The sequence below is a fragment of the Salvelinus fontinalis genome, chromosome 11 (genome assembly GCF_029448725.1).
Source record: "Salvelinus fontinalis isolate EN_2023a chromosome 11, ASM2944872v1, whole genome shotgun sequence".
Classification (NCBI taxonomy): Eukaryota; Metazoa; Chordata; class Actinopteri; order Salmoniformes; family Salmonidae; genus Salvelinus; species Salvelinus fontinalis.
The window spans coordinates 44,248,507-44,272,416 of NC_074675.1; the positions used below are offsets into that span (position 1 = coordinate 44,248,507).

The 23,910-nt window shown below is 48.1% G+C and overlaps 1 pseudogene; it reads left to right on the top strand.

Annotated features, from left to right (window-relative positions):
• The window catches only part of LOC129864734 (focadhesin-like), a 57,409-nt pseudogene extending 34,636 nt beyond the window's left edge, over positions 1-22,773 (top strand).
• The last annotated feature ends 1,137 nt before the right edge of the window (positions 22,774-23,910 follow it).

Sequence of the window (23,910 nt, forward strand, 5' to 3'; positions counted from 1 at the left end):
CCACGGTGGCGGCTCCGGCTCTGGTCGTGGTCCCCACGTCACCACAGTCCCTAACCGCCTCCTTAGCTTCCTCCAAATGACCCCCCTCCACATTAACCCCACTGCATTAAGGGGCAGTTCCGGACTAAGGGGCAGCTCCGGACTAAGGGGCAGTACCAGGGTAAGGGGCAGTACCAGGGTCAGGGGCAGTACCAGGGTCAGGGGCAGCTCCGAACTAAGGGGCAGTACCAGGGTAAGGGACAGCACCAGGATAAGGGGCAGCACCAGGATAAGGGACAGCTCCGGACTGAGGAACGGCAGCTCCGGACTGAGGGACTGCAGCTCCGGACTGAGGGACTGCAGCTCCGGACTGAGGGACTGCAGCTCCGGACTGAGGGACTGCAGCTCCGGACTGAGGGACTGCAGCTCCGGACTGAGGGACGGCCCATGGCTGGCTGACGGATCTGGCTGCTCATGGCTAGCTGACGGATCTGGCTGCTCATGGCTAGCTGACGGATCTGGCTGCTCATGGCTAGCTGACGGATCTGGCTGCTCATGGCTAGCTGACGGATCTGGCTGCTCATGGCTAGCTGACGGATCTGGCTGCTCATGGCTAGCTGACGGATCTGGCTGCTCATGGCTAGCTGACGGATCTGGCTGCTCATGGCTAGCTGACGGATCTGGCTGCTCATGGCTGGCTGACGGATCTGGCTGCTCATGGCTGGCTGACGGATCTGGCTGCTCATGGCTGGCTGACGGATCTGGCTGCTCATGGCTGGCTGACGGATCTGGCTGCTCATGGCTAGCTGACGGATCTGGCTGCTCATGGCTAGCTGACGGATCTGGCTGCTCATGGCTAGCTGACGGATCTGGCTGCTCATGGCTAGCTGACGGATCTGGCTGCTCATGGCTGGCTGACGGATCTGGCTGCTCATGGCTGGCTGACGGATCTGGCTGCTCCTGTCTGGTTGGCGGCTCTGGCAGATCCTGTCTGGTTGGCGGCTCTGGCAGATCCTGTCTGGTTGGCGGCTCTGGCAGATCCTGTCTGGTTGGCGGCTCTGGCAGATCCTGTCTGACGGACGGCTCTGGCAGATCCTGTCTGACGGACGGCTCTAGCGGCTCCTGTCTGACGGACGGCTCTAGCGGCTCCTGTCTGGCTGGCGGCTCTAGCGGCTCCTGTCTGGCGGACGGCTCAATAGGCTCATGGGAGACGGGCGGCTTTGCAGGCTCATGGCAGACGGGCGGCTTTGCAGGCTCATTGCAGACGGATGGCTCAGATGGCGCTGGGGAGACGGATGGCTCAGATGGCGCTGGGGAGACGGGCAGTTCAGGCATCGCTGTGCAGACGGCAGACTCCTGCCGGCTGAGGCGCACTGTAGGCCTGGTGCGTGGTGCCGGGACTGGTGGCACCGGGCTGGGGACACGCATCTCAGGGCTAGTGCGGGGAGCAGCAACAGGACGCACAGGACTCTGGGGACACACAGGAGGCTTGGTGCGTGGTTTAGGCACTGGTGGTAAAGGGCTGGAGACACGCACCATATGGCTAGTGCGTGGAGGAGGCACTGGTGGTACTGGGTTGGGGCGGGGAGGTGGCGCCGGAAATACCGGACCGTGCAGGCGTACTGGCTCCCTTGAGCGCCGAGCCTGCCCAACCCTACCTGGTTGTATGCTCCCCGTCGCCTGACCAGTGCGGGGAGGTGGAATAACCCGCACCGGCCTATGTAGGCGAACCGGGGACACCATGCGTAAGGCTGGTGCCATGTACGCCGGCCCGAGGAGACGCACTGGTGACCAGATGCGTTGGGCCGGCTTCATGACATACGGCTCAACGCTCAGTCTAGCCCGGCCGATACGGGGAGCTGAAATGTACCGAACCGGGCTATGCACGCGTACAGGAGACACCGTGCGCTCTACTGCGTAACACGGTGTCTGCCCGTACTCTCGCTCTCCACGGTAAGTACAGGGAGTAGGCGCAGGTTTCCTACCTGACTTCGCCACACTCCTTTTAAGGCAGCCCCCAAGAAATTTTTGGGTTGTACTCACGGGCTTCCAGCCTTGTCTCCGTGCTGCCTCCTCATATCGCCTCCTCTCGGCTTTAGCTGCCTCCAGCTCTTCATGAGGAAGGCGATATTCTCCCGGTTGTGCCCACGGCCCCTTACCATCCAGTATCTCCTCCCATGTCCACGAATCCTGTGTAGGTGGGTCCTGTTGCCGCTTTCCATGCCGCTTGGTCCTGTAATGGTGAGTAGTTCTGTCACGATCGTGTGGAGGATTGATGGACCAAAACGCAGCTTTAGGAAAATAAGCCATCTCCTTTTTATTTAAGAAGAAGGCAAACGAAACAAAAACACTTAAACACTAAACAAAACAAGAAAACGATCGTGAAGCTAAACAACGATGTGCACACACTGGCTACAAACGTATCACATAGACAAGTACTCACAACAAATGAAAGCCTATGGCTACCCTAAATAAGGCTCCCAATCAGAGACAACCGAAATCAGCTGTCTCTAATTGGGAACTCATTCAGGTAACCATAGACTCTCCTAGACAACTAAACATACATAGAAAACGCTAGACACATGTACTCAACACAAACCCATATACTACACCCAACAACCCCTTTACCATAGAAACACCCAAAACCAACAAAACACAAACATTCCCCATGTCACACCCTGACCTAACTAAAATAATAAAGAAAACAAAGAATACTAAGGCCAGGGCGTGACAACGCGCTACCAACTGAGTCACACAAGACCACTTTTTTACTATTTATGGCTGGCACGGTGACATGAGGAAAATGTGCACCGCAGATTCCTCCAGTATGATAACTGATAACTTATATAGTGCACTATTTTTGACCAGGGCACATGGGACACACACACTGTACTAACCCTGGCCTGCACTCCTCGCCCCATAATGTAGAGCCCCACCCTTTAACTCAAGCCCAGATGGTCCACTGTCTAAGCTCTCTAGGCTGGTGATTGAATGACTGGCTGGCCAAGACACAGCGCATGGTAGAGACAAGCAGGCTATGTGCGTCATGTACCAAGCAAAACATCCATCTACTGTGTGCATGTGAATATGTGTGGGCACACACACACACATGCTCATTCCTATACGATATGTGTACATATATACTGCATATGCATACACACACACACACACACACACACATTCCAGCAGGAACATCGGGGTTAGTGGATGCTCTCACTGGGGCAGACATCCGCCATTTCACCCAGCCATGTGAGTGATGTTCTGTGCTCTGATGAAAAGAGTGTGTGTGTGTGTGTGTGTGTGTGTGTGTGTGTGTGTGTGTGTGTGTGTGTGTGTGTGTGTGTGTGTGTGTGTGTGTCAGAAATCAGGCATGAGGAGATGAAATGTCCCCCCATCCCCCCTCCATCCAGCAATAGACTCTAAATTATCGTCCTCTATCCTCCTCGTCTTCTGCCCCCTCTTTTCTCCCTCTATCCCCTCTTTTCTCCCTATATCCCCTCTCTCTCTCCCTCTATCCCCTCCCTCCCTCTCTCCCTCTATCCCCTCCCTCTCTCTCCCTCTCTCTCCATCTATCCCCTCCCTCTCTCTCCTTCTCTCCCTTTATCTCCCTATATCCCCTTCCTGTCACTCCCTCTCTCCCTCTATTATCTACTCCCTCTATCCCATCTCTCTCCCTCGATTCCCTCTCTCTCCCCTCCCTCTATCCCCTCCCTCTCTCTTCCTCTATCCCTTCAATCTATCCCCTCCCTCTCTCTCTCCCTCTACACAGCTGACCAATGTTGTCAAATCTGTGGCAAAGTGAGTCTGTCCCCCGTTTGTCTCCTTGGCACTGCCATTGTGTAATTGACATTGCCATTGAATTTCAAACTGTGTTTCAGATGGTTGCATTCACAATGTAACTTTTTACAATGATATTAACGTTACAGTTATGCTTGGTGATTTCACCAGTTGTTTGTCTATTGTTTATACATTTGGTCTCAAACAAACAGTGGGACTATTCTAAACTGGGCAAATGCCATCCTTCAAACCCTTGATTAGTTGAACCAGGCGGGTTAATACAACACAAGGATGGAAGAGCACTGGCCTATAGCCAAGCTGTATAGTTGACGAGGGCGATCAGTCCTGCTACGGTTGTCATGGCCATCCGGTGCTACACCTGTGTCTTCGTGGCAACAGGGGCAGTCCGATGGTGCAGGGAATCTCTCCATCGTGGCTCTGAGTGGTCTGGTTGCGGTGCTGGACAAGTACAAGAGCAACATGCCTACTGACACAGAGGGAGGGCTTGGGGAAGAACATACTCCACACGTTATGGGAGCATTGTATTTTACAGCACCGGTACTTACCTGTTATTTACTAGGAAATTATGTGGTGTCAAGGGGTATGATGTGGTGTCAAGGGGTACGATGTGGTGTCAAGGGGTAAATGATGTGGTGTCACGGGGTAAATGATGTGGTGTCAAGGGGTATGATGTGGTGTCAAGGGGTATGATGTGGTGTCAAGGGGAATGATGTGGTGTCAAGGGGTAAATGATGCGGTGTCAAGGGGTAAATGATGCGGTGTCACGGGGTAAATGATGTGGTGTCAAGGGGTATGATGTGGTGTCAAGGGGTATGATGTGGTGTCAAGGGGTGTAATGTGGTGTCAAGGGGTAAATGATGTGGTGTCAAGGGGTATGATGTGGTGTCAAGGGGTATGATGTGGTGTCAAGGGGTAAATGATGTGGTGTCAAGGGGTAAATGATGTGGTGTCAAGGGGTAAATGATGTGGTGTCAAGGGGTAAATGATGTGGTGTCAAGGGGTAAATGATGTGGTGTCAAGGGGTATGATGTGGTGTCAAGGGGTATGATGTGGTGTCACGGGGTATGATGTGGTGTCAAGGGGTAAATGATGTGGTGTCAAGGGGTATGATGTGGTGTCAAGGGGTAAATGATGTGGTGTCAATGGGTATAATGTGGTGTCAATGGGTATAATGTGGTGTCAAGGGGTAAATGATGTGGTGTCAAGGGGTAAATGATGTGGTGTCAAGGGGTATGATGTGGTGTCAAGGGGTAAATGATGTGGTGTCAATGGGTATAATGTGGTGTCAAGGGGAAAATGATGTGGTGTCAAGGGGTAAATGATGTGGTGTCAAGGGGTAACTGATGTGGTGTCAAGGGGTAAATGATGTGGTGTCAAGGGGTAAATGATGTGGTGTCAAGGGGTAAATGATGTGGTATCAAGGGGTATGATGTGGTGTCAAGGGGTAAATGATGTGATGTCAAGGGGTAAATGATGTGGTGTCAAGGGGTATGATGTGGTGTCAAAGGGTAAATGATGTGGTGTCAATGGGTATAATGTGGTGTCAAGGGGTAAATGATGTGGTGTCAAGGGGTAAATGATGTGGTGTCAAGGGGTAAATGATGTGGTGTCAAGGGGTAAATGATGTGGTGTCAAGGGGTAAATTATGTGGTGTCAAGGGGTAAATGATGTGGTGTCAAGGGGTAAATGATGTGGTGTCAAGGGGTATGATGTGGTGTCAAGGGGTAAATGATGTGGTGTCAAGGGGTATGATGTGGTGTCAAGGGGTAAATGATGTGGTGTCAAGGGGTATGATGTGGTGTCAAGGGGTATGATGTGGTGTCAAGGGGTATGATGTGGTGTCAAGGGGTATGATGTGGTGTCAAGGGGTATAATGTGGTGTCAAGGGGTATAATGTGGTGTCAAGGGGTATAATGTGGTGTCAAGGGGTAAATGATGTGGTGTCAAGGGGTATTATGTGGTGTCAAGGGGTAAATGATGTGGTGTCAAGGGGTATGATGTGGTGTCAATGGGTAAATGATGTGGTGTCAAGGGGTATGATGTGGTGTCAAGGGGTATGATGTGGTGTCAAAGGGTAAATGATGTGGTGTCAAGGGGTAAATGATGTGGTGTCAAGGGGTATGATGTGGTGTCAAAGGGTGAATGATGTGGTGTCAAGGGGTAAATGATGTGGTGTCAACGGGAATGATGTGGTGTCAAGGGGTAAATGATGTGGTGTCAAGGGGTAAATGATGTGGTGTCAAGGGGTAAATGATGTGGTGTCAAGGGGTAAATGATGTGGTGTCAAGGGGTAAATGATGTGGTGTCAAGGGGTATGATGTGGTGTCAAGGGGTATGATGTGGTGTCAAGGGGTATGATGTGGTGTCAAGGGGTATGATGTGGTGTCAAGGGGTATAATGTGGTGTCAAGGGGTATAATGTGGTGTCAAGGGGTATAATGTGGTGTCAAGGGGTATAATGTGGTGTCAAGGTGTATAATGTGGTGTCAAGGGGTAAATGATGTGGTGTCAAGGGGTATGATGTGGTGTCAAGGGGTAAATGATGTGGTGTCAAGGGGTAAATGATGTGGTGTCAAGGGGTAAATGATGTGGTGTCAAAGGGTAAATGATGTGGTGTCAAGGGGTATGATGTGGTGTCAAGGGGTATGATGTGGTGTCAAGGGGTATGATGTGGTGTCAAGGGGTATGATGTGGTGTCAAGGGGTATGATGTGGTGTCAAGGGGTATGATGTGGTGTCAAGGGGTATGATGTGGTGTCAAGGGGTATGATGTGGTGTCAAGGGGTATGATGTGGTGTCAAAGGGTAAATGATGTGGTGTCAATGGGTATAATGTGGTGTCAAGCGGTATGATGTGGTGTCAAGGGGTAAATGATGTGGTGTCAAGGGGTAAATGATGTGGTGTCAAGGGGTAAATGATGTGGTGTCAAGGGGTAAATGATGTGGTGTCAAGGGGTAAATGATGTGGTGTCAAGGGGTATGATGTGGTGTCAAGGGGTAAATGATGTGGTGTCAAGGGGTAAATGATGTGGTGTCAAGGGGTATAATGTGGTGTCAAGGGGTAAATGATGTGGTGTCAAGGGGTATGATGTGGTGTCAATGGATAAATGATGTGGTGTCAATGGGTAAATGATGTGGTGTCAAGGGGTATGATGTGGTGTCAAGGGGTAAATGATGTGGTGTCAATGGGTATAATGTGGTGTCAATGGGTATAATGTGGTGTCAAGGGGTAAATGATGTGGTGTCAAGGGGTATGATGTGGTGTCAAGGGGTAAATGATGTGGTGTCAAGGGGTAAATGATGTGGTGTCAAGGGGTAAATGATGTGGTGTCAAGGGGTATAATGTGGTGTCAAGGGGTATAATGTGGTGTCAAGGGGTAAATGATGTGGTGTCAAGGGGTATGATGTGGTGTCAATGGGTAAATGATGTGGTGTCAAGGGGTATGATGTGGTGTCAAGGGGTATGATGTGGTGTCAAAGGGTAAATGATGTGGTGTCAATGGGTATAATGTGGTGTCAAGGGGTATGATGTGGTGTCAAGGGGTAAATGATGTGGTGTCAAGGGGTAAATGATGTGGTGTCAAGGGGTAAATGATGTGGTGTCAAGGGGTAAATGATGTGGTGTCAAGGGGTAAATGATGTGGTGTCAAGGGGTAAATGATGTGGTGTCAAGGGGTATGATGTGGTGTCAAGGGGTATGATGTGGTGTCAAGGGGTATGATGTGGTGTCAAGGGGTATGATGTGGTGTCAAGGGGTATGATGTGGTGTCAAGGGGTATAATGTGGTGTCAAGGGGTAAATGATGTGGTGTCAAGGGGTAAATGATGTGGTGTCAAGGGGTAAATGATGTGGTGTCAAGGGGTAAATGATGTGGTGTCAAGGGGTATGATGTGGTGTCAAGGGGTAAATGATGTGGTGTCAAAGGGTAAATGATGTGGTGTCAATGGGTATAATGTGGTGTCAAGGGGTATGATGTGGTGTCAAGGGGTAAATGATGTGGTGTCAAGGGGTAAATGATGTGGTGTCAAGGAGTAAATGATGTGGTGTCAAGGGGTATGATGTGGTGTCACGGGGTATGATGTGGTGTCAAGGGTTAAATGATGTGGTGTCAAGGGGTAAATGATGTGGTGTCAAGGGGTATGATGTGGTGTCAAGGGGTAAATGATGTGGTGTCAAGGGGTATGATGTGGTGTCAAGGGGTAAATGATGTGGTGTCAAGGGGTAAATGATGTGGTGTCAAGGGGTAAATGATGTGGTGTCAAGGGGTATGATGTGGTGTCAAGGGGTAAATGATGTGGTGTCAATGGGTATAATGTGGTGTCAAGGGGTAAATGATGTGGTGTCAAGGGGTAAATGATGTGGTGTCAAGGGGTAAATGATGTGGTGTCAAGGGGTAAATGATGTGGTGTCAAGGGGTAAATGATGTGGTGTCAAGGGGTAAATGATGTGGTGTCAAGGGGTAAATGATGTGGTGTCAAGGGGTATGATGTGGTGTCAAGGGGTAAATGATGTGGTGTCAATGGGTATAATGTGGTGTCAAGGGGTAAATGATGTGGTGTCAAGGGGTAAATGATGTGGTGTCAAGGGGTAAATGATGTGGTGTCAAGGGGTAAATGATGTGGTGTCAAGGGGTAAATGATGTGGTGTCAATGGGTATAATGTGGTGTCAAAGGGTAAATGATGTGGTGTCAAGGGGTAAATGATGTGGTGTCACAGGGTATGATGTGGTGTCAAGGGGTAAATGATGTGGTGTCAATGGGTATAATGTGGTGTCAAGGGGTATAATGTGGTGTCAAGGGGTAAATGACGTGGTGTCAAGGGGTAAATGATGTGGTGTCAAGGGGTAAATGACGTGGTGTCAAGGGGTAAATGATGTGGTGTCAAGGGGTAAATGATGTGGTGTCAAGGGGTAAATGATGTGGTGTCAAGGGGTAAATGATGTGGTGTCAAGGGGTAAATGATGTGGTGTCAAGGGGTATGATGTGGTGTCAAGGGGTAAATGATGTGGTGTCAAGGGGTATGATGTGGTGTCAAGGGGTAAATGATGTGGTGTCAAGGGGTATGATGTGGTGTCAAGGGGTGTAATGTGGTGTCAAGGGGTAAATGATGTGGTGTCAAGGGGTATGATGTGGTGTCAAGGGGTATGATGTGGTGTCAAGGGGTAAATGATGTGGTGTCAATGGGTATAATGTGGTGTCAAGGGGAAAATGATGTGGTGTCAAGGGGTAAATGATGTGGTGTCAAGGGGTAACTGATGTGGTGTCAAGGGGTAAATGATGTGGTGTCAAGGGGTAAATGATGTGGTGTCAAGGGGTAAATGATGTGGTATCAAGGGGTATGATGTGGTGTCAAGGGGTAAATGATGTGATGTCAAGGGGTAAATGATGTGGTGTCAAGGGGTAAATGATGTGGTGTCAAGGGGTATGATGTGGTGTCAAAGGGTAAATGATGTGGTGTCAATGGGTATAATGTGGTGTCAAGGGGTATGATGTGGTGTCAAGGGGTAAATGATGTGGTGTCAAGGGGTAAATGATGTGGTGTCAAGGGGTAAATAATGTGGTGTCAAGGGGTAAATTATCTGGTGTCAAGGGGTAAATGATGTGGTGTCAAGGGGTAAATGATGTGGTGTCAAGGGGTATGATGTGGTGTCAAGGGGTAAATGATGTGGTGTCAAGGGGTATGATGTGGTGTCAAGGGGTAAATGATGTGGTGTCAAGGGGTATGATGTGGTGTCAAGGGGTATGATGTGGTGTCAAGGGGTATGATGTGGTGTCAAGGGGTATGATGTGGTGTCAAGGGGTATGATGTGGTGTCAAGGGGTATAATGTGGTGTCAAGGGGTATAATGTGGTGTCAAGGGGTATAATGTGGTGTCAAGGGGTAAATGATGTGGTGTCAAGGGGTATGATGTGGTGTCAAGGGGTAAATGATGTGGTGTCAAGGGGTATGATGTGGTGTCAAGGGGTAAATGATGTGGTGTCAAGGGGTATGATGTGGTGTCAAGGGGTATGATGTGGTGTCAAGGGGTAAATGATGTGGTGTCAAGGGGTAAATGATGTGGTGTCAAGGGGTATGATGTGGTGTCAAGGGGTAAATGATGTGGTGTCAAGGGGTAAATGATGTGGTGTCAAGGGGTATGATGTGGTGTCAAGGGGTAAATGATGTGGTGTCAAGGGGTAAATGATGTGGTGTCAAGGGGTAAATGATGTGGTGTCAAGGGGTAAATGATGTGGTGTCAAGGGGTAAATGATGTGGTGTCAAGGGGTAAATGATGTGGTGTCAAGGGGTATGATGTGGTGTCAAGGGGTATGATGTGGTGTCAAGGGGTAAATGATGTGGTGTCAAGGGGTATGATGTGGTGTCAAGGGGTATGATGTGGTGTCAAGGGGTATAATGTGGTGTCAAGGGGTATAATGTGGTGTCAAGGTGTATAATGTGGTGTCAAGGGGTAAATGATGTGGTGTCAAGGGGTATGATGTGGTGTCAAGGGGTAAATGATGTGGTGTCAAGGGGTAAATGATGTGGTGTCAAGGGGTATGATGTGGTGTCAAGGGGTAATGATGTGGTGTCAAGGGGTATGATGTGGTGTCAAGGGGTATGATGTGGTGTCAAGGGGTAAATGATGTGGTGTCAAGGGGTATGATGTGGTGTCAAGGGGTATGATGTGGTGTCAAGGGGTAAATGATGTGGTGTCAAGGGGTATGATGTGGTGTCAAGGGGTAAATGATGTGGTGTCAAGGGGTAATGATGTGGTGTCAAGGGGTAAATGATGTGGTGTCAAGGGGTATGATGTGGTGTCAAGGGGTAAATGATGTGGTGTCAAGGGGTATGATGTGGTGTCAAGGGGTAAATGATGTGGTGTCAAGGGGTAAATGATGTGGTGTCAAGGGGTATGATGTGGTGTCAAGGGGTAAATGATGTGGTGTCAAGGGGTAAATGATGTGGTGTCAAGGGGTAAATGATGTGGTGTCAAGGGGTAAATGATGTGGTGTCAAGGGGTAAATGATGTGGTGTCAAGGGGTAAATGATGTGGTGTCAAGGGGTAAATGATGTGGTGTCAAGGGGTAAATGATGTGGTGTCAAGGGGTAAATGATGTGGTGTCAAGGGGTATGATGTGGTGTCAAGGGGTAAATGATGTGGTGTCAAGGGGTATGATGTGGTGTCAAGGGGTATGATGTGGTGTCAAGGGGTATAATGTGGTGTCAAGGGGTATAATGTGGTGTCAAGGTGTATAATGTGGTGTCAAGGGGTATGATGTGGTGTCAAGGGGTAAATGATGTGGTGTCAAGGGGTAAATGATGTGGTGTCAAGGGGTAAATGATGTGGTGTCAAGGGGTAAATGATGTGGTGTCAAGGGGTAAATGATGTGGTGTCAAGGGGTAAATGATGTGGTGTCAAGGGGTATGATGTGGTGTCAAGGGGTAAATGATGTGGTGTCAAGGGGTAAATGATGTGGTGTCAAGGGGTATGATGTGGTGTCAAGGGGTAAATGATGTGGTGTCAAGGGGTATGATGTGGTGTCAAGGGGTAAATGATGTGGTGTCAAGGGGTAAATGATGTGGTGTCAAGGGGTAAATGATGTGGTGTCAAGGGGTAAATGATGTGGTGTCAATGGGTATGATGTGGTGTCAAGGGGTATGATGTGGTGTCAAGGGGTAAATGATGTGGTGTCAAGGGGTAAATGATGTGGTGTCAAGGGGTAAATGATGTGGTGTCAAGGGGTATGATGTGGTGTCAAGGGGTAAATGATGTGGTGTCAAGGGGTAAATGATGTGGTGTCAAGGGGTAAATGATGTGGTGTCAAGGGGTATGATGTGGTGTCAAGGGGTATAATGTGGTGTCAAGGGGTAAATGATGTGGTGTCAAGGGGTATGATGTGGTGTCAAGGGGTAAATGATGTGGTGTCAAGGGGTATGATGTGGTGTCAAGGGGTATGATGTGGTGTCAAGGGGTAAATGATGTGGTGTCAATGGGTATAATGTGGTGTCAAGGGGTATGATGTGGTGTCAAGGGGTAAATGATGTGGTGTCAAGGGGTAAATGATGTGGTGTCAAGGGGTATGATGTGGTGTCAAGGGGTAAATGATGTGGTGTCAAGGGGTAAATGATGTGGTGTCAAGGGGTAAATGATGTGGTGTCAAGGGGTATGATGTGGTGTCAAGGGGTATGATGTGGTGTCAAGGGGTAAATGATGTGGTGTCAAGGGGTATGATGTGGTGTCAAGGGGTATGATGTGGTGTCAAGGGGTATGATGTGGTGTCAAGGGGTATAATGTGGTGTCAAGGGGTAAATGATGTGGTGTCAAGGGGTAAATGATGTGGTGTCAAGGGGTAAATGATGTGGTGTCAAGGGGTAAATGATGTGGTGTCAAGGGGTATGATGTGGTGTCAAGGGGTAAATGATGTGGTGTCAAGGGGTAAATGATGTGGTGTCAATGGGTATGATGTGGTGTCAATGGGTATGATGTGGTGTCAAGGGGTAAATGATGTGGTGTCAAGGGGTAAATGATGTGGTGTCAAGGGGTAAATGATGTGGTGTCAAGGGGTATGATGTGGTGTCAAGGGGTATGATGTGGTGTCAAGGGGTAAATGATGTGGTGTCAAGGGGTAAATGATGTGGTGTCAAGGGGTATGATGTGGTGTCAAGGGGTAAATGATGTGGTGTCAAGGGGTATGATGTGGTGTCAAGGGGTAAATGATGTGGTGTCAAGGGGTAAATGATGTGGTGTCAAGGGGTATGATGTGGTGTCAAGGGGTATAATGTGGTGTCAAGGGGTATAATGTGGTGTCAAGGTGTATAATGTGGTGTCAAGGGGTATGATGTGGTGTCAAGGGGTAAATGATGTGGTGTCAAGGGGTAAATGATGTGGTGTCAAGGGGTAAATGATGTGGTGTCAAGGGGTAAATGATGTGGTGTCAAGGGGTAAATGATGTGGTGTCAAGGGGTAAATGATGTGGTGTCAAGGGGTATGATGTGGTGTCAAGGGGTAAATGATGTGGTGTCAAGGGGTAAATGATGTGGTGTCAAGGGGTATGATGTGGTGTCAAGGGGTAAATGATGTGGTGTCAAGGGGTATGATGTGGTGTCAATGGGTAAATGATGTGGTGTCAAGGGGTAAATGATGTGGTGTCAAGGGGTAAATGATGTGGTGTCAAGGGGTAAATGATGTGGTGTCAATGGGTATAATGTGGTGTCAAGGGGTATAATGTGGTGTCAAGGGGTAAATGATGTGGTGTCAAGGGGTAAATGATGTGGTGTCAAGGGGTAAATGATGTGGTGTCAAGGGGTAAATGATGTGGTGTCAAGGGGTAAATGATGTGGTGTCAAGGGGTATGATGTGGTGTCAAGGGGTAATGATGTGGTGTCAAGGGGTATGATGTGGTGTCAAGGGGTAAATGATGTGGTGTCAAGGGGTAAATGATGTGGTGTCAAGGGGTAAATGATGTGGTGTCAAGGGGTATAATGTGGTGTCAAGGGGTATAATGTGGTGTCAAGGGGTAAATGATGTGGTGTCAAGGGGTATGATGTGGTGTCAAGGGGTAAATGATGTGGTGTCAAGGGGTATGATGTGGTGTCAAGGGGTATGATGTGGTGTCAAGGGGTAAATGATGTGGTGTCAAGGGGTATAATGTGGTGTCAAGGGGTATGATGTGGTGTCAAGGGGTAAATGATGTGGTGTCAAGGGGTAAATGATGTGGTGTCAAGGGGTATGATGTGGTGTCAAGGGGTAAATGATGTGGTGTCAAGGGGTAAATGATGTGGTGTCAAGGGGTAAATGATGTGGTGTCAAGGGGTATAATGTGGTGTCAAGGGGTATAATGTGGTGTCAAGGGGTAAATGATGTGATGTCAAGGGGTATGATGTGGTGTCAAGGGGTATGATGTGGTGTCAAGGGGTATGATGTGGTGTCAAGGGGTATAATGTGGTGTCAAGGGGTAAATGATGTGGTGTCAAGGGGTAAATGATGTGGTGTCAAGGGGTAAATGATGTGGTGTCAAGGGGTAAATGATGTGGTGTCAAGGGGTATGATGTGGTGTCAAGGGGTAAATGATGTGGTGTCAAAGGGTAAATGATGTGGTGTCAATGGGTATAATGTGGTGTCAAGGGGTATGATGTGGTGTCAAGGGGTAAATGATGTGGTGTCAAGGGGTAAATGATGTGGTGTCAAGGAGTAAATGATGTGGTGTCAAGGGGTAAATGATGTGGTGTCAAGGGGTATGATGTGGTGTCAAGGGGTAAATGATGTGGTGTCAAGGGGTAAATGATGTGGTGTCAAGGGGTATGATGTGGTGTCAAGGGGTAAATGATGTGGTGTCAAGGGGTATGATGTGGTGTCAAGGGGTAAATGATGTGGTGTCAAGGGGTAAATGATGTGGTGTCAAGGGGTAAATGATGTGGTGTCAAGGGGTAAATGATGTGGTGTCAAGGGGTAAATGATGTGGTGTCAAGGGGTAAATGATGTGGTGTCAAGGGGTAAATGATGTGGTGTCAAGGGGTAAATGATGTGGTGTCAAGGGGTAAATGATGTGGTGTCAAGGGGTAAATGATGTGGTGTCAAGGGGTAAATGATGTGGTGTCAAGGGGTAAATGATGTGGTGTCAAGGGGTATGATGTGGTGTCAAGGGGTAAATGATGTGGTGTCAATGGGTATAATGTGGTGTCAAGGGGTAAATGATGTGGTGTCAAGGGGTAAATGATGTGGTGTCAAGGGGTAAATGATGTGGTGTCAAGGGGTAAATGATGTGGTGTCAAGGGGTAAATGATGTGGTGTCAATGGGTATAATGTGGTGTCAAAGGGTAAATGATGTGGTGTCAAGGGGTAAATGATGTGGTGTCAAGGGGTATGATGTGGTGTCAAGGGGTAAATGATGTGGTGTCAAGGGGTATAATGTGGTGTCAAGGGGTATAATGTGGTGTCAAGGGGTAAATGATGTGGTGTCAAGGGGTAAATGATGTGGTGTCAAGGGGTAAATGATGTGGTGTCAAGGGGTAAATGATGTGGTGTCAAGGGGTAAATGATGTGGTGTCAAGGGGTAAATGATGTGGTGTCAAGGGGTATGATGTGGTGTCAAGGGGTAAATGATGTGGTGTCAAGGGGTATGATGTGGTGTCAAGGGGTAAATGATGTGGTGTCAAGGGGTATAATGTGGTGTCAAGGGGTAATTATGTGGTGTCAAGGGGTAAATGATGTGGTGTCAAGGGGTAAATGATGTGGTGTCAAGGGGTAAATGATGTGGTGTCAAGGGGTATGATGTGGTGTCAAGGGGTAAATGATGTGGTGTCAAGGGGTAAATGATGTGGTGTCAAGGGGTATGATGTGGTGTCAAGGGGTAAATGATGTGGTGTCAAGGGGTAAATGATGTGGTGTCAAGGGGTATAATGTGGTGTCAAGGGGTAAATGATGTGGTGTCAAGGGGTATGATGTGGTGTCAAGGGGTAAATGATGTGGTGTCAAGGGGTAAATGATGTGGTGTCAAGGGGTAAATGATGTGGTGTCAAGGGGTAAATGATGTGGTGTCAAGGGGTAAATGATGTGGTGTCAAGGGGTAAATGATGTGGTGTCAAGGGGTAAATGATGTGGTGTCAAGGGGTAAATGATGTGGTGTCAAGGGGTATGATGTGGTGTCAAGGGGTATGATGTGGTGTCAAGGGGTATGATGTGGTGTCAAGGGGTATGATGTGGTGTCAAGGGGTAAATGATGTGGTGTCAAGGGGTATGATGTGGTGTCAAGGGGTATGATGTGGTGTCAAGGGGTAAATGATGTGGTGTCAAGGGGTAAATGATGTGGTGTCAAGGGGTAAATGATGTGGTGTCAAGGGGTAAATGATGTGGTGTCAAGGGGTAAATGATGTGGTGTCAAGGGGTAAATGATGTGGTGTCAAGGGGTAAATGATGTGGTGTCAAGGGGTAAAGATGTGGTGTCAAGGGGTAAATGATGTGGTGTCAAGGGGTAAAGATGTGGTGTCAAGGGGTAAAGATGTGGTGTCAAGGGGTAAAGATGTGGTGTCAAGGGGTAAATGATGTGGTGTCAAGGGGTAATGATGTGGTGTCAAGGGGTAAATGATGTGGTGTCAAGGGGTAAATGATGTGGTGTCAAGGGGTAAATGATGTGGTGTCAAGGGGTAAAGATGTGGTGTCAAGGGGTAAAGATGTGGTGTCAAGGGGTAAATGATGTGGTGTCAAGGGGTAAATGATGTGGTGTCAAGGGGTAAATGATGTGGTGTCAAGGGGTAAATGATGTGGTGTCAAGGGGTAAATGATGTGGTGTCAAGGGGTAAATGATGTGGTGTCAAGGGGTAAATGATGTGGTGTCAAGGGGTAAAGATGTGGTGTCAAGGGGTAAAGATGTGGTGTCAAGGGGTAAATGATGTGGTGTCAAGGGGTAAAGATGTGGTGTCAAGGGGTAAAGATGTGGTGTCAAGGGGTAAAGATGTGGTGTCAAGGGGTAAAGATGTGGTGTCAAGGGGTAAAGATGTGGTGTCAAGGGGTAAAGATGTGGTGTCAAGGGGTAAAGATGTGGTGTCAAGGGGTAAAGATGTGGTGTCAAGGGGTAAAGATGTGGTGTCAAGGGGTAAATGATGTGGTGTCAAGGGGTAAATGATGTGGTGTCAAGGGGTATGATGTGGTGTCAAGCGGTATGATGTGGTGTCAAGGAGTAAATGATGTGGTGTCAAGGGGTATGATGTGGTGTCACGGGGTATGATGTGGTGTCAAGGGGTAAATGATGTGGTGTCAAGGGGTAAATGATGTGGTGTCAAGGGGTATGATGTGGTGTCAAGGGGTAAATGATGTGGTGTCAAGGGGTAAATGATGTGGTGTCAAGGGGTAAATGATGTGGTGTCAAGGGGTAAATGATGTGGTGTCAAGGGGTAAATGATGTGGTGTCAAGGGGTAAATGATGTGGTGTCAAGGGGTAAATGATGTGGTGTCAAGGGGTAAATGATGTGGTGTCAAGGGGTAAATGATGTGGTGTCAAGGGGTAAATGATGTGGTGTCAAGGGGTAAATGATGTGGTGTCAAGGGGTAAATGATGTGGTGTCAAGGGGTAAATGATGTGGTGTCAAGGGGTAAATGATGTGGTGTCAAGGGGTATGATGTGGTGTCAAGGGGTAATGATGTGGTGTCAAGGGGTAAGAGGGTAGATGTGGTGTCAAGGGGTAAATGATGTGGTGTCAAGGGGTAAATGATGTGGTGTCAAGGGGTAAATGATGTGGTGTCAAGGGGTAAATGATGTGGTGTCAATGGGTATAATGTGGTGTCAAAGGGTAAATGATGTGGTGTCAAGGGGTAAATGATGTGGTGTCACAGGGTATGATGTGGTGTCAAGGGGTAAATGATGTGGTGTCAAGGGGTATAATGTGGTGTCAATGGGTATAATGTGGTGTCAAGGGGTAAATGACGTGGTGTCAAGGGGTAAATGATGTGGTGTCAAGGGGTAAATGATGTAGTGTCAAGGGGTAAATGATGTGGTGTCAAGGGGTAAATGATGTGGTGTCAAGGGGTAAATGATGTGGTGTCAAGGGGTATGATGTGGTGTCAAGGGGTAAATGATGTGGTGTCAAGGGGTATGATGTGGTGTCAAGGGGTAAATGATGTGGTGTCAAGGGGTATAATGTGGTGTCAAGGGGTAAATTATGTGTTGTCAAGGGGTAAATGATGTGGTGTCAAGGGGTAAATGATGTGGTGTCAAGGGGTAAATGATGTGGTGTCAAGGGGTATGATGTGGTGTCAAGGGGTAAATGATGTGGTGTCAAGGGGTAAATGATGTGGTGTCAAGGGGTATAATGTGGTGTCAAGGGGTAAATGATGTGGTGTCAAGGGGTAAATGATGTGGTGTCAATGGGTATAATGTGGTGTCAAAGGGTAAATGATGTGGTGTCAATGGGTATGATGTGGTGTCAAGGGGTAAATGATGTGGTGTCAAGGGGTAAATGATGTGGTGTCAAGGGGTAAATGATGTGGTGTCAAGGGGTAAATGATGTGGTGTCAAGGGGTAAATGATGTGGTGTCAAGGGGTAAATGATGTGGTGTCAAGGGGTAAATGATGTGGTGTCAAGGGGTATGATGTGGTGTCAAGGGGTATGATGTGGTGTCACGGGGTATGATGTGGTGTCAAGGGGTATGATGTGGTGTCAAGGGGTAAATGATGTGGTGTCAATGGGTATGATGTGGTGTCAATGGGTATGATGTGGTGTCAAGGGGTAAATGATGTGGTGTCAAGGGGTAAATGATGTGGTGTCAAGGGGTAAATGATGTGGTGTCAAGGGGTAAATGATGTGGTGTCAAGGGGTAAATGATGTGGTGTCAAGGGGTAAATGATGTGGTGTCAAGGGGTAAATGATGTGGTGTCAAGGGGTAAAGTATGTGGTGTCAAGGGGTAAAGTATGTGGTGTCAAGGGGTAAAGTATGTGGTGTCAAGGGGTAAAGTATGTGGTGTCAAGGGGTAAAGTATGTGGTGTCAAGGGGTAAAGTGTGTGGTGTCAAGGGGTAAAGTATGTGGTGTCAAGGGGTAAAGTATGTGGTGTCAAGGGGTAAAGTATGTGGTGTCAAGGGGTAAAGTATGTGGTGTCAAGGGGTAAAGTATGTGGTGTCAAGGGGTAAATGATGTGGTGTCAAGGGGTAAATGATGTGGTGTCAAGGGGTAAATGATGTGGTGTCAAGGGGTAAATGATGTGGTGTCAAGGGGTAAATGATGTGGTGTCAAGGGGTAAATGATGTGGTGTCAAGGGGTAAATGATGTGGTGTCAAGGGGTAAAGTATGTGGTGTCAAGGGGTAAAGTATGTGGTGTCAAGGGGTAAAGTGTGTGGTGTCAAGGGGTAAAGTATGTGGTGTCAAGGGGTAAAGTATGTGGTGTCAAGGGGTAAAGTATGTGGTGTCAAGGGGTAAAGTATGTGGTGTCAAGGGGTAAAGTATGTGGTGTCAAGGGGTAAAGTATGTGGTGTCAAGGGGTAAAGTATGTGGTGTCAAGGGGTAAAGTATGTGGTGTCAAGGGGTAAAGTATGTGGTGTCAAGGGGTAAATGATGTGGTGTCAAGGGGTAAATGATGTGGTGTCAAGGGGTATGATGTGGTGTCAAGCGGTATGATGTGGTGTCAAGGGGTAAATGATGTGGTGTCAAAGGGTAAATGATGTGGTGTCAAGGGGTAAATGATGTGGTGTCAAGGGGTAAATGATGTGGTGTCAAGGGGTAAATGATGTGGTGTCAAGGGGTAAATGATGTGGTGTCAAGGGGTATGATGTGGTGTCAAGGGGTATGATGTGGTGTCACGGGGTATGATGTGGTGTCAAGGGGTATGATGTGGTGTCAAGGGGTAAATGATGTGGTGTCAATGGGTATGATGTGGTGTCAATGGGTATGATGTGGTGTCAAGGGGTAAATGATGTGGTGTCAAGGGGTAAATGATGTGGTGTCAAGGGGTAAATGATGTGGTGTCAAGGGGTAAATGATGTGGTGTCAAGGGGTAAATGATGTGGTGTCAAGGGGTAAAGTATGTGGTGTCAAGGGGTAAAGTATGTGGTGTCAAGGGGTAAAGTATGTGGTGTCAAGGGGTAAAGTATGTGGTGTCAAGGGGTAAAGTATGTGGTGTCAAGGGGTAAATGATGTGGTGTCAAGGGGTAAATGATGTGGTGTCAAGGGGTATGATGTGGTGTCAAGCGGTATGATGTGGTGTCAAGGGGTAAATGATGTGGTGTCAAGGCATACTAGTTGTGAATAGTTCCTAGTGGTGACGTATAATGAAGAAAAAACAACCAAGTAGTTCATGCCAACGTTGTTACTGTGTAATTAGCATTTGATCATGTTATTTGTCAGTAAATAATTGGTCATTTCTGTACCATGATATAGGAAAGGAGTATCTTTATAATGATACCTCAAACTACAGGGGCACAAGGCGAGACCCAGATGCGGACACGGGAGGCAGATGGTTTTAGTCGTTGATATTTTTTTACATCCAAAAGGGGTAGGCAAGAGAATGGTCGTGGACAGGTTAAAGGTCAAAACCAGTTCAGAGACCAGGAGGTACAGTGTGGCAGGCAGGCTCGGGGTCAGGGCAGGCAGAATGGTCAGGCAGGCGTGTACAGAGTCCAGAAAACAAGCAAGGGTCAAAACCGGGAGGACTAGTTAAAGAGAATAGAAAAAGGCAGGATCACGGGAAAAACACGCCGGTTGACTTGGAACATGCAAGACGAACCGGCACAGAGAGACTGGAAACACAGGGATATATACACCAGGGATAACAAGCGACACCTGGCGGGGGTGGAGACAATAACACAAGGACATGTGAAACTGATCAGGGTGTGACACAAACCATAAGGAATTTATTGTTTTACCACATCATTCCATGTATGAACTGAAGCAGGACTGCTTTTCTCACTGGGTGTTGCTGTAACTCTCTCCCTCCTGTGTTGTGCGCTGTAGGTGTGTCCTGAGATCCTGGCCACATCCACCTGGCTGGCCTTGGTCCAGGACACTCTCCGCAGTATCGGCAGCAGGTACAAGCCCAGAGGACAAGTCTTTCCCTGGTCCTGTACAACTGTACAACAGCAACCTACCTCTCCTATAAGCCTTATTGAGACGTCACTCAATCACATACATCTTGCTATATTATTCGCTATAGGAATAAAACACAATACTATTGACATCTAGAGGCTGTAGAAAAACTATTTTAGGCTCTATAGTTTTAATGCATATAATTTTGTCTGGCTGGAGAGGCTTTATATGTATTGTTAGTTGTCAAATAAATAAATCAAGTTTAATAAAAAAAAAGATTAATTATCGAATTATAGCATTCTCCCATCCCTCCCATCTCAGCGGTCGTACTCAGAGGAGAACACGGGTAGTGCCATTGCCCACTCCTGTTCCTGGTGGTGCCCGTGCTGGTGGCCTGGCACAAAGACAGTGCCCCCAGGTCCTAGCCACCCTGAGGGCAGGGCTGCCCAGCTCGCCCAACACAGACGACTCCTAGGCCGTCCTGTTCCATTCTGGCCCTGGGATGCTGCTGTCGTGCCTGCACCAGGAGAGCCTCAGGTAGGGGGGTCTGCCATGGGGTGGAGGGTGTGGAGAGAGGGTGGGTTTGTTGTGTGTGTCAGAATTGACTCTTGAGATGTGATGTGTCTGTTTTGTTTTGTTTTTGTTATGTTATGATGATTGTTGGTATTGTGACGTTGAGTGACTTTGGGTGTTATTGCATTTACTCAACAGTTCAAGTGAATTTTTGTATGAGGGAAGCCTTCAACAATGTACTCCCTACCATGTTCCCTTCTCCTCCTCCTCTCCTCCCCTTCTCCCTCAGTGCGGGCTGTGAGGTGGGCCTGGTGCTGGGGGCCCTGAGTGGTAGTGGACATACAGGGCCCATGTGGCCCTCACCCTGGACAAGCTGCTGGAGGCCCTACAGGGGGACAGCAGCAGTCAGGCTCGCATACTGTAGAAGGTATGGCCCAAATCTTCATAGTAGTCATACAAATATTATTTATTACCAATAACGTTGTCAATCACTGCTGTTTTACTGCCATTTTTGTTTTGCCCTTTAATAAATCATTTATAAGGTCAATAGATCATAATTTTTAATAGTCTGCTCGCCTTTAATAAATAATTTATAAGGTTAATAGATCATATTTTTTAATAGTCTGCTCACCTTTTATAAATCATTATTTCTGCATTAGTAAATGTCAGTATGCTATCTCCTTCCTTGATTCCTTCCCTCCTTCCCTAGGTCTTGACCTACTCTGTAGCAGGTGTGGGGTGGTACCCTGGATCTTACTGGCTGGGCCTTCCGAGTGGCGCAGCGGTCTAAGCACTGCATTGCAGTGTTGCAGTATCACTACAGCCTGGGGTTTGATCCCATGCTGTGTCACAACAGGCCGTGACCGGGAGTGCCATAGGGAAGTGCACAATTGGCCCAGCGTCGTCCGGGTTGGAGGAGGTTTTGGCCGGGAGCGGCTTTACTAGGCTCATCACACTCTAGCGACTCCTTGTGGCGGGACGGGCGCCTGCAGGCTGACTTTGATCATCAGTTGAACGGTGTTTGTTCCGACACATTGATGCGGCTGGCTTCTGGATTAAGCGTGCGGGTGTTAAGAAACGCGGCATGGCAGGTTGTTTCGGAGGACTCATGACTTGACCTTCACCTCTCCCGAGCCTGTTGGGGAGTTGCAGCGATGATACAAGATCGTAATTGGATATCACGAAATTGACTCTGGAGCAGGTGGTTCATGGCCTGTCATCCTGCGGACACGGTAAGGCTGAAGACATCAAACCCTGCCTTCTGGCTGCCTGGATCAAGATCCTACTGTCTGAGGTTCTGGCTGCTGTCAACAGCCTGGTGCCTCTGGTGGGATCAGAGATTGGCCTCCATTAGGTAAATATTTTTACGTTTGAGAGGGGATTAGTGGAATGTAATGCTGTACTGTACTGTACAAATACAAAAGGTAATCCTCCGAAACGAACAGTTCTTAAACATCCCCCCAGATGGAGCCAAACGTCCACGTATGGCAGTGTGTTCTGAGTGTGTTCTGAGGGACAGTGTGTGGCTGTTCTCTCCCTTCCAGCTGAGGAATGAAACTGAGCAGTTCCCTCAGAAGCAGGACAGACTGAACAAGGTCCTTCGGGCCATCACAGAAGAAATTGTTCCAAAAGCTTACAAGAAACAAACAACAAGCAAACCCTGCTCCTGTCTTTCCCCGTAGACCATGGCATTCTCTGGGGCCATAGGGCTGCATTGTGACAGTGCATTTCTGGTGGGACACCTCCACCTGGCTCACTTCTGCAGCAGCCACAGCTGCACAGCAGGTGAGGACCACACAACAACATGCCTCAGAAGTATCATACCTACAGGAATGCATACTCGAGGCCACTACGAGGGCCTCTCCGTGTGGATGAAACATGGGTCTGAGGACAAGCTCCAGATGTATGGGGAGACCCTGGGTCTGCAGCAGTTCCAGCAGGACGTCTATCCCCAGTGCCTGGCCCTCTGTTTGTCCCTCCTCCGGGCCCTGGTCTAGCCCCCCCCCCCCCCCCCCCAACACCGTTTAGGCTGTCCTGTGTTCTACTACAGGGAAGATCTTCAACCTCCTCCCAATCCACATACAGGCAGGGAATTCTTTCTTTTTAGGCTAGTGCACCGGTCAGTTATTTTTCTGACTCAATCACATGACAAGGAATGTCTGGTGTGTAAGACCTGTGATCACTAAACACATTGAATTTTGACCATCCACTGAGATGTCTGTCCATGGTTTATTGTATGACCAAGAAGTGGACCTGTACGTGGACCTGTACAATTGACCAGTCACATTTATTTATTATGCAGTTTATTTTTATATTAATCAGTTACCCAATCACAGGAGGGTCCTCCACTTACCCACGTGGGCCCCCTGCCTCCTCTCCTCCCCCCATCTGATGATTAGCAGAGTGGCAGCAGGCTGTCTACACTCATTGAGAGCGGGCTCCTGAATCCTACTGTGGTTGGCGGTTGCTGTGAAAAAATATAAATATATACTACATATATAATATATACAGTATATATTTCCTTAATAATTATTATATAAATGCATTTTTGGTTTAAAAAAAATTGTTGCTGCCTCTTGGGCCCCCCACAAGCCTGGGCCCAGGGGCTTCAACCCCGGTAAGCCCCTGCATTAATCCGTCCCTGCCCCTAACAGCAAACCTTTTTGTTCTAGTCACAAACTACTCGACTAATCATCAATTACCTTTATTAGTTGAATCCGGTGTGCTTGTGCAGGTTGAGAATGACAACATGTCATGTTGAGGGGTACTCGAGGACTAGAGTTGGTAAACACTGGTTTATAACAAGCATACTTTGTTGGTGTGTCCAAACGAATGCAGTGACTATTGGAGTTGATGGGACTCATAATAAATGTTCCTTACGGCATGACCACTGTCAAATGTTGGGACTCCGGGCAGGTGAGTACAGTATTTTAACCCGCGCTATTCGCAGAAACATGTACACACCTGTGGAGGCTGCTGTGGGGAGGTCGGCTCACAATAATGGCTGGAACGGATCGAAAGGAATGGTATCAAAGACATGGAACCATGTGTTTGATGTATTTGATACCATTCCACTGATTCCATTCCTGACATTACCATGAGCCCGTTCTCCCCAATTAAGGTGCCACCAACCT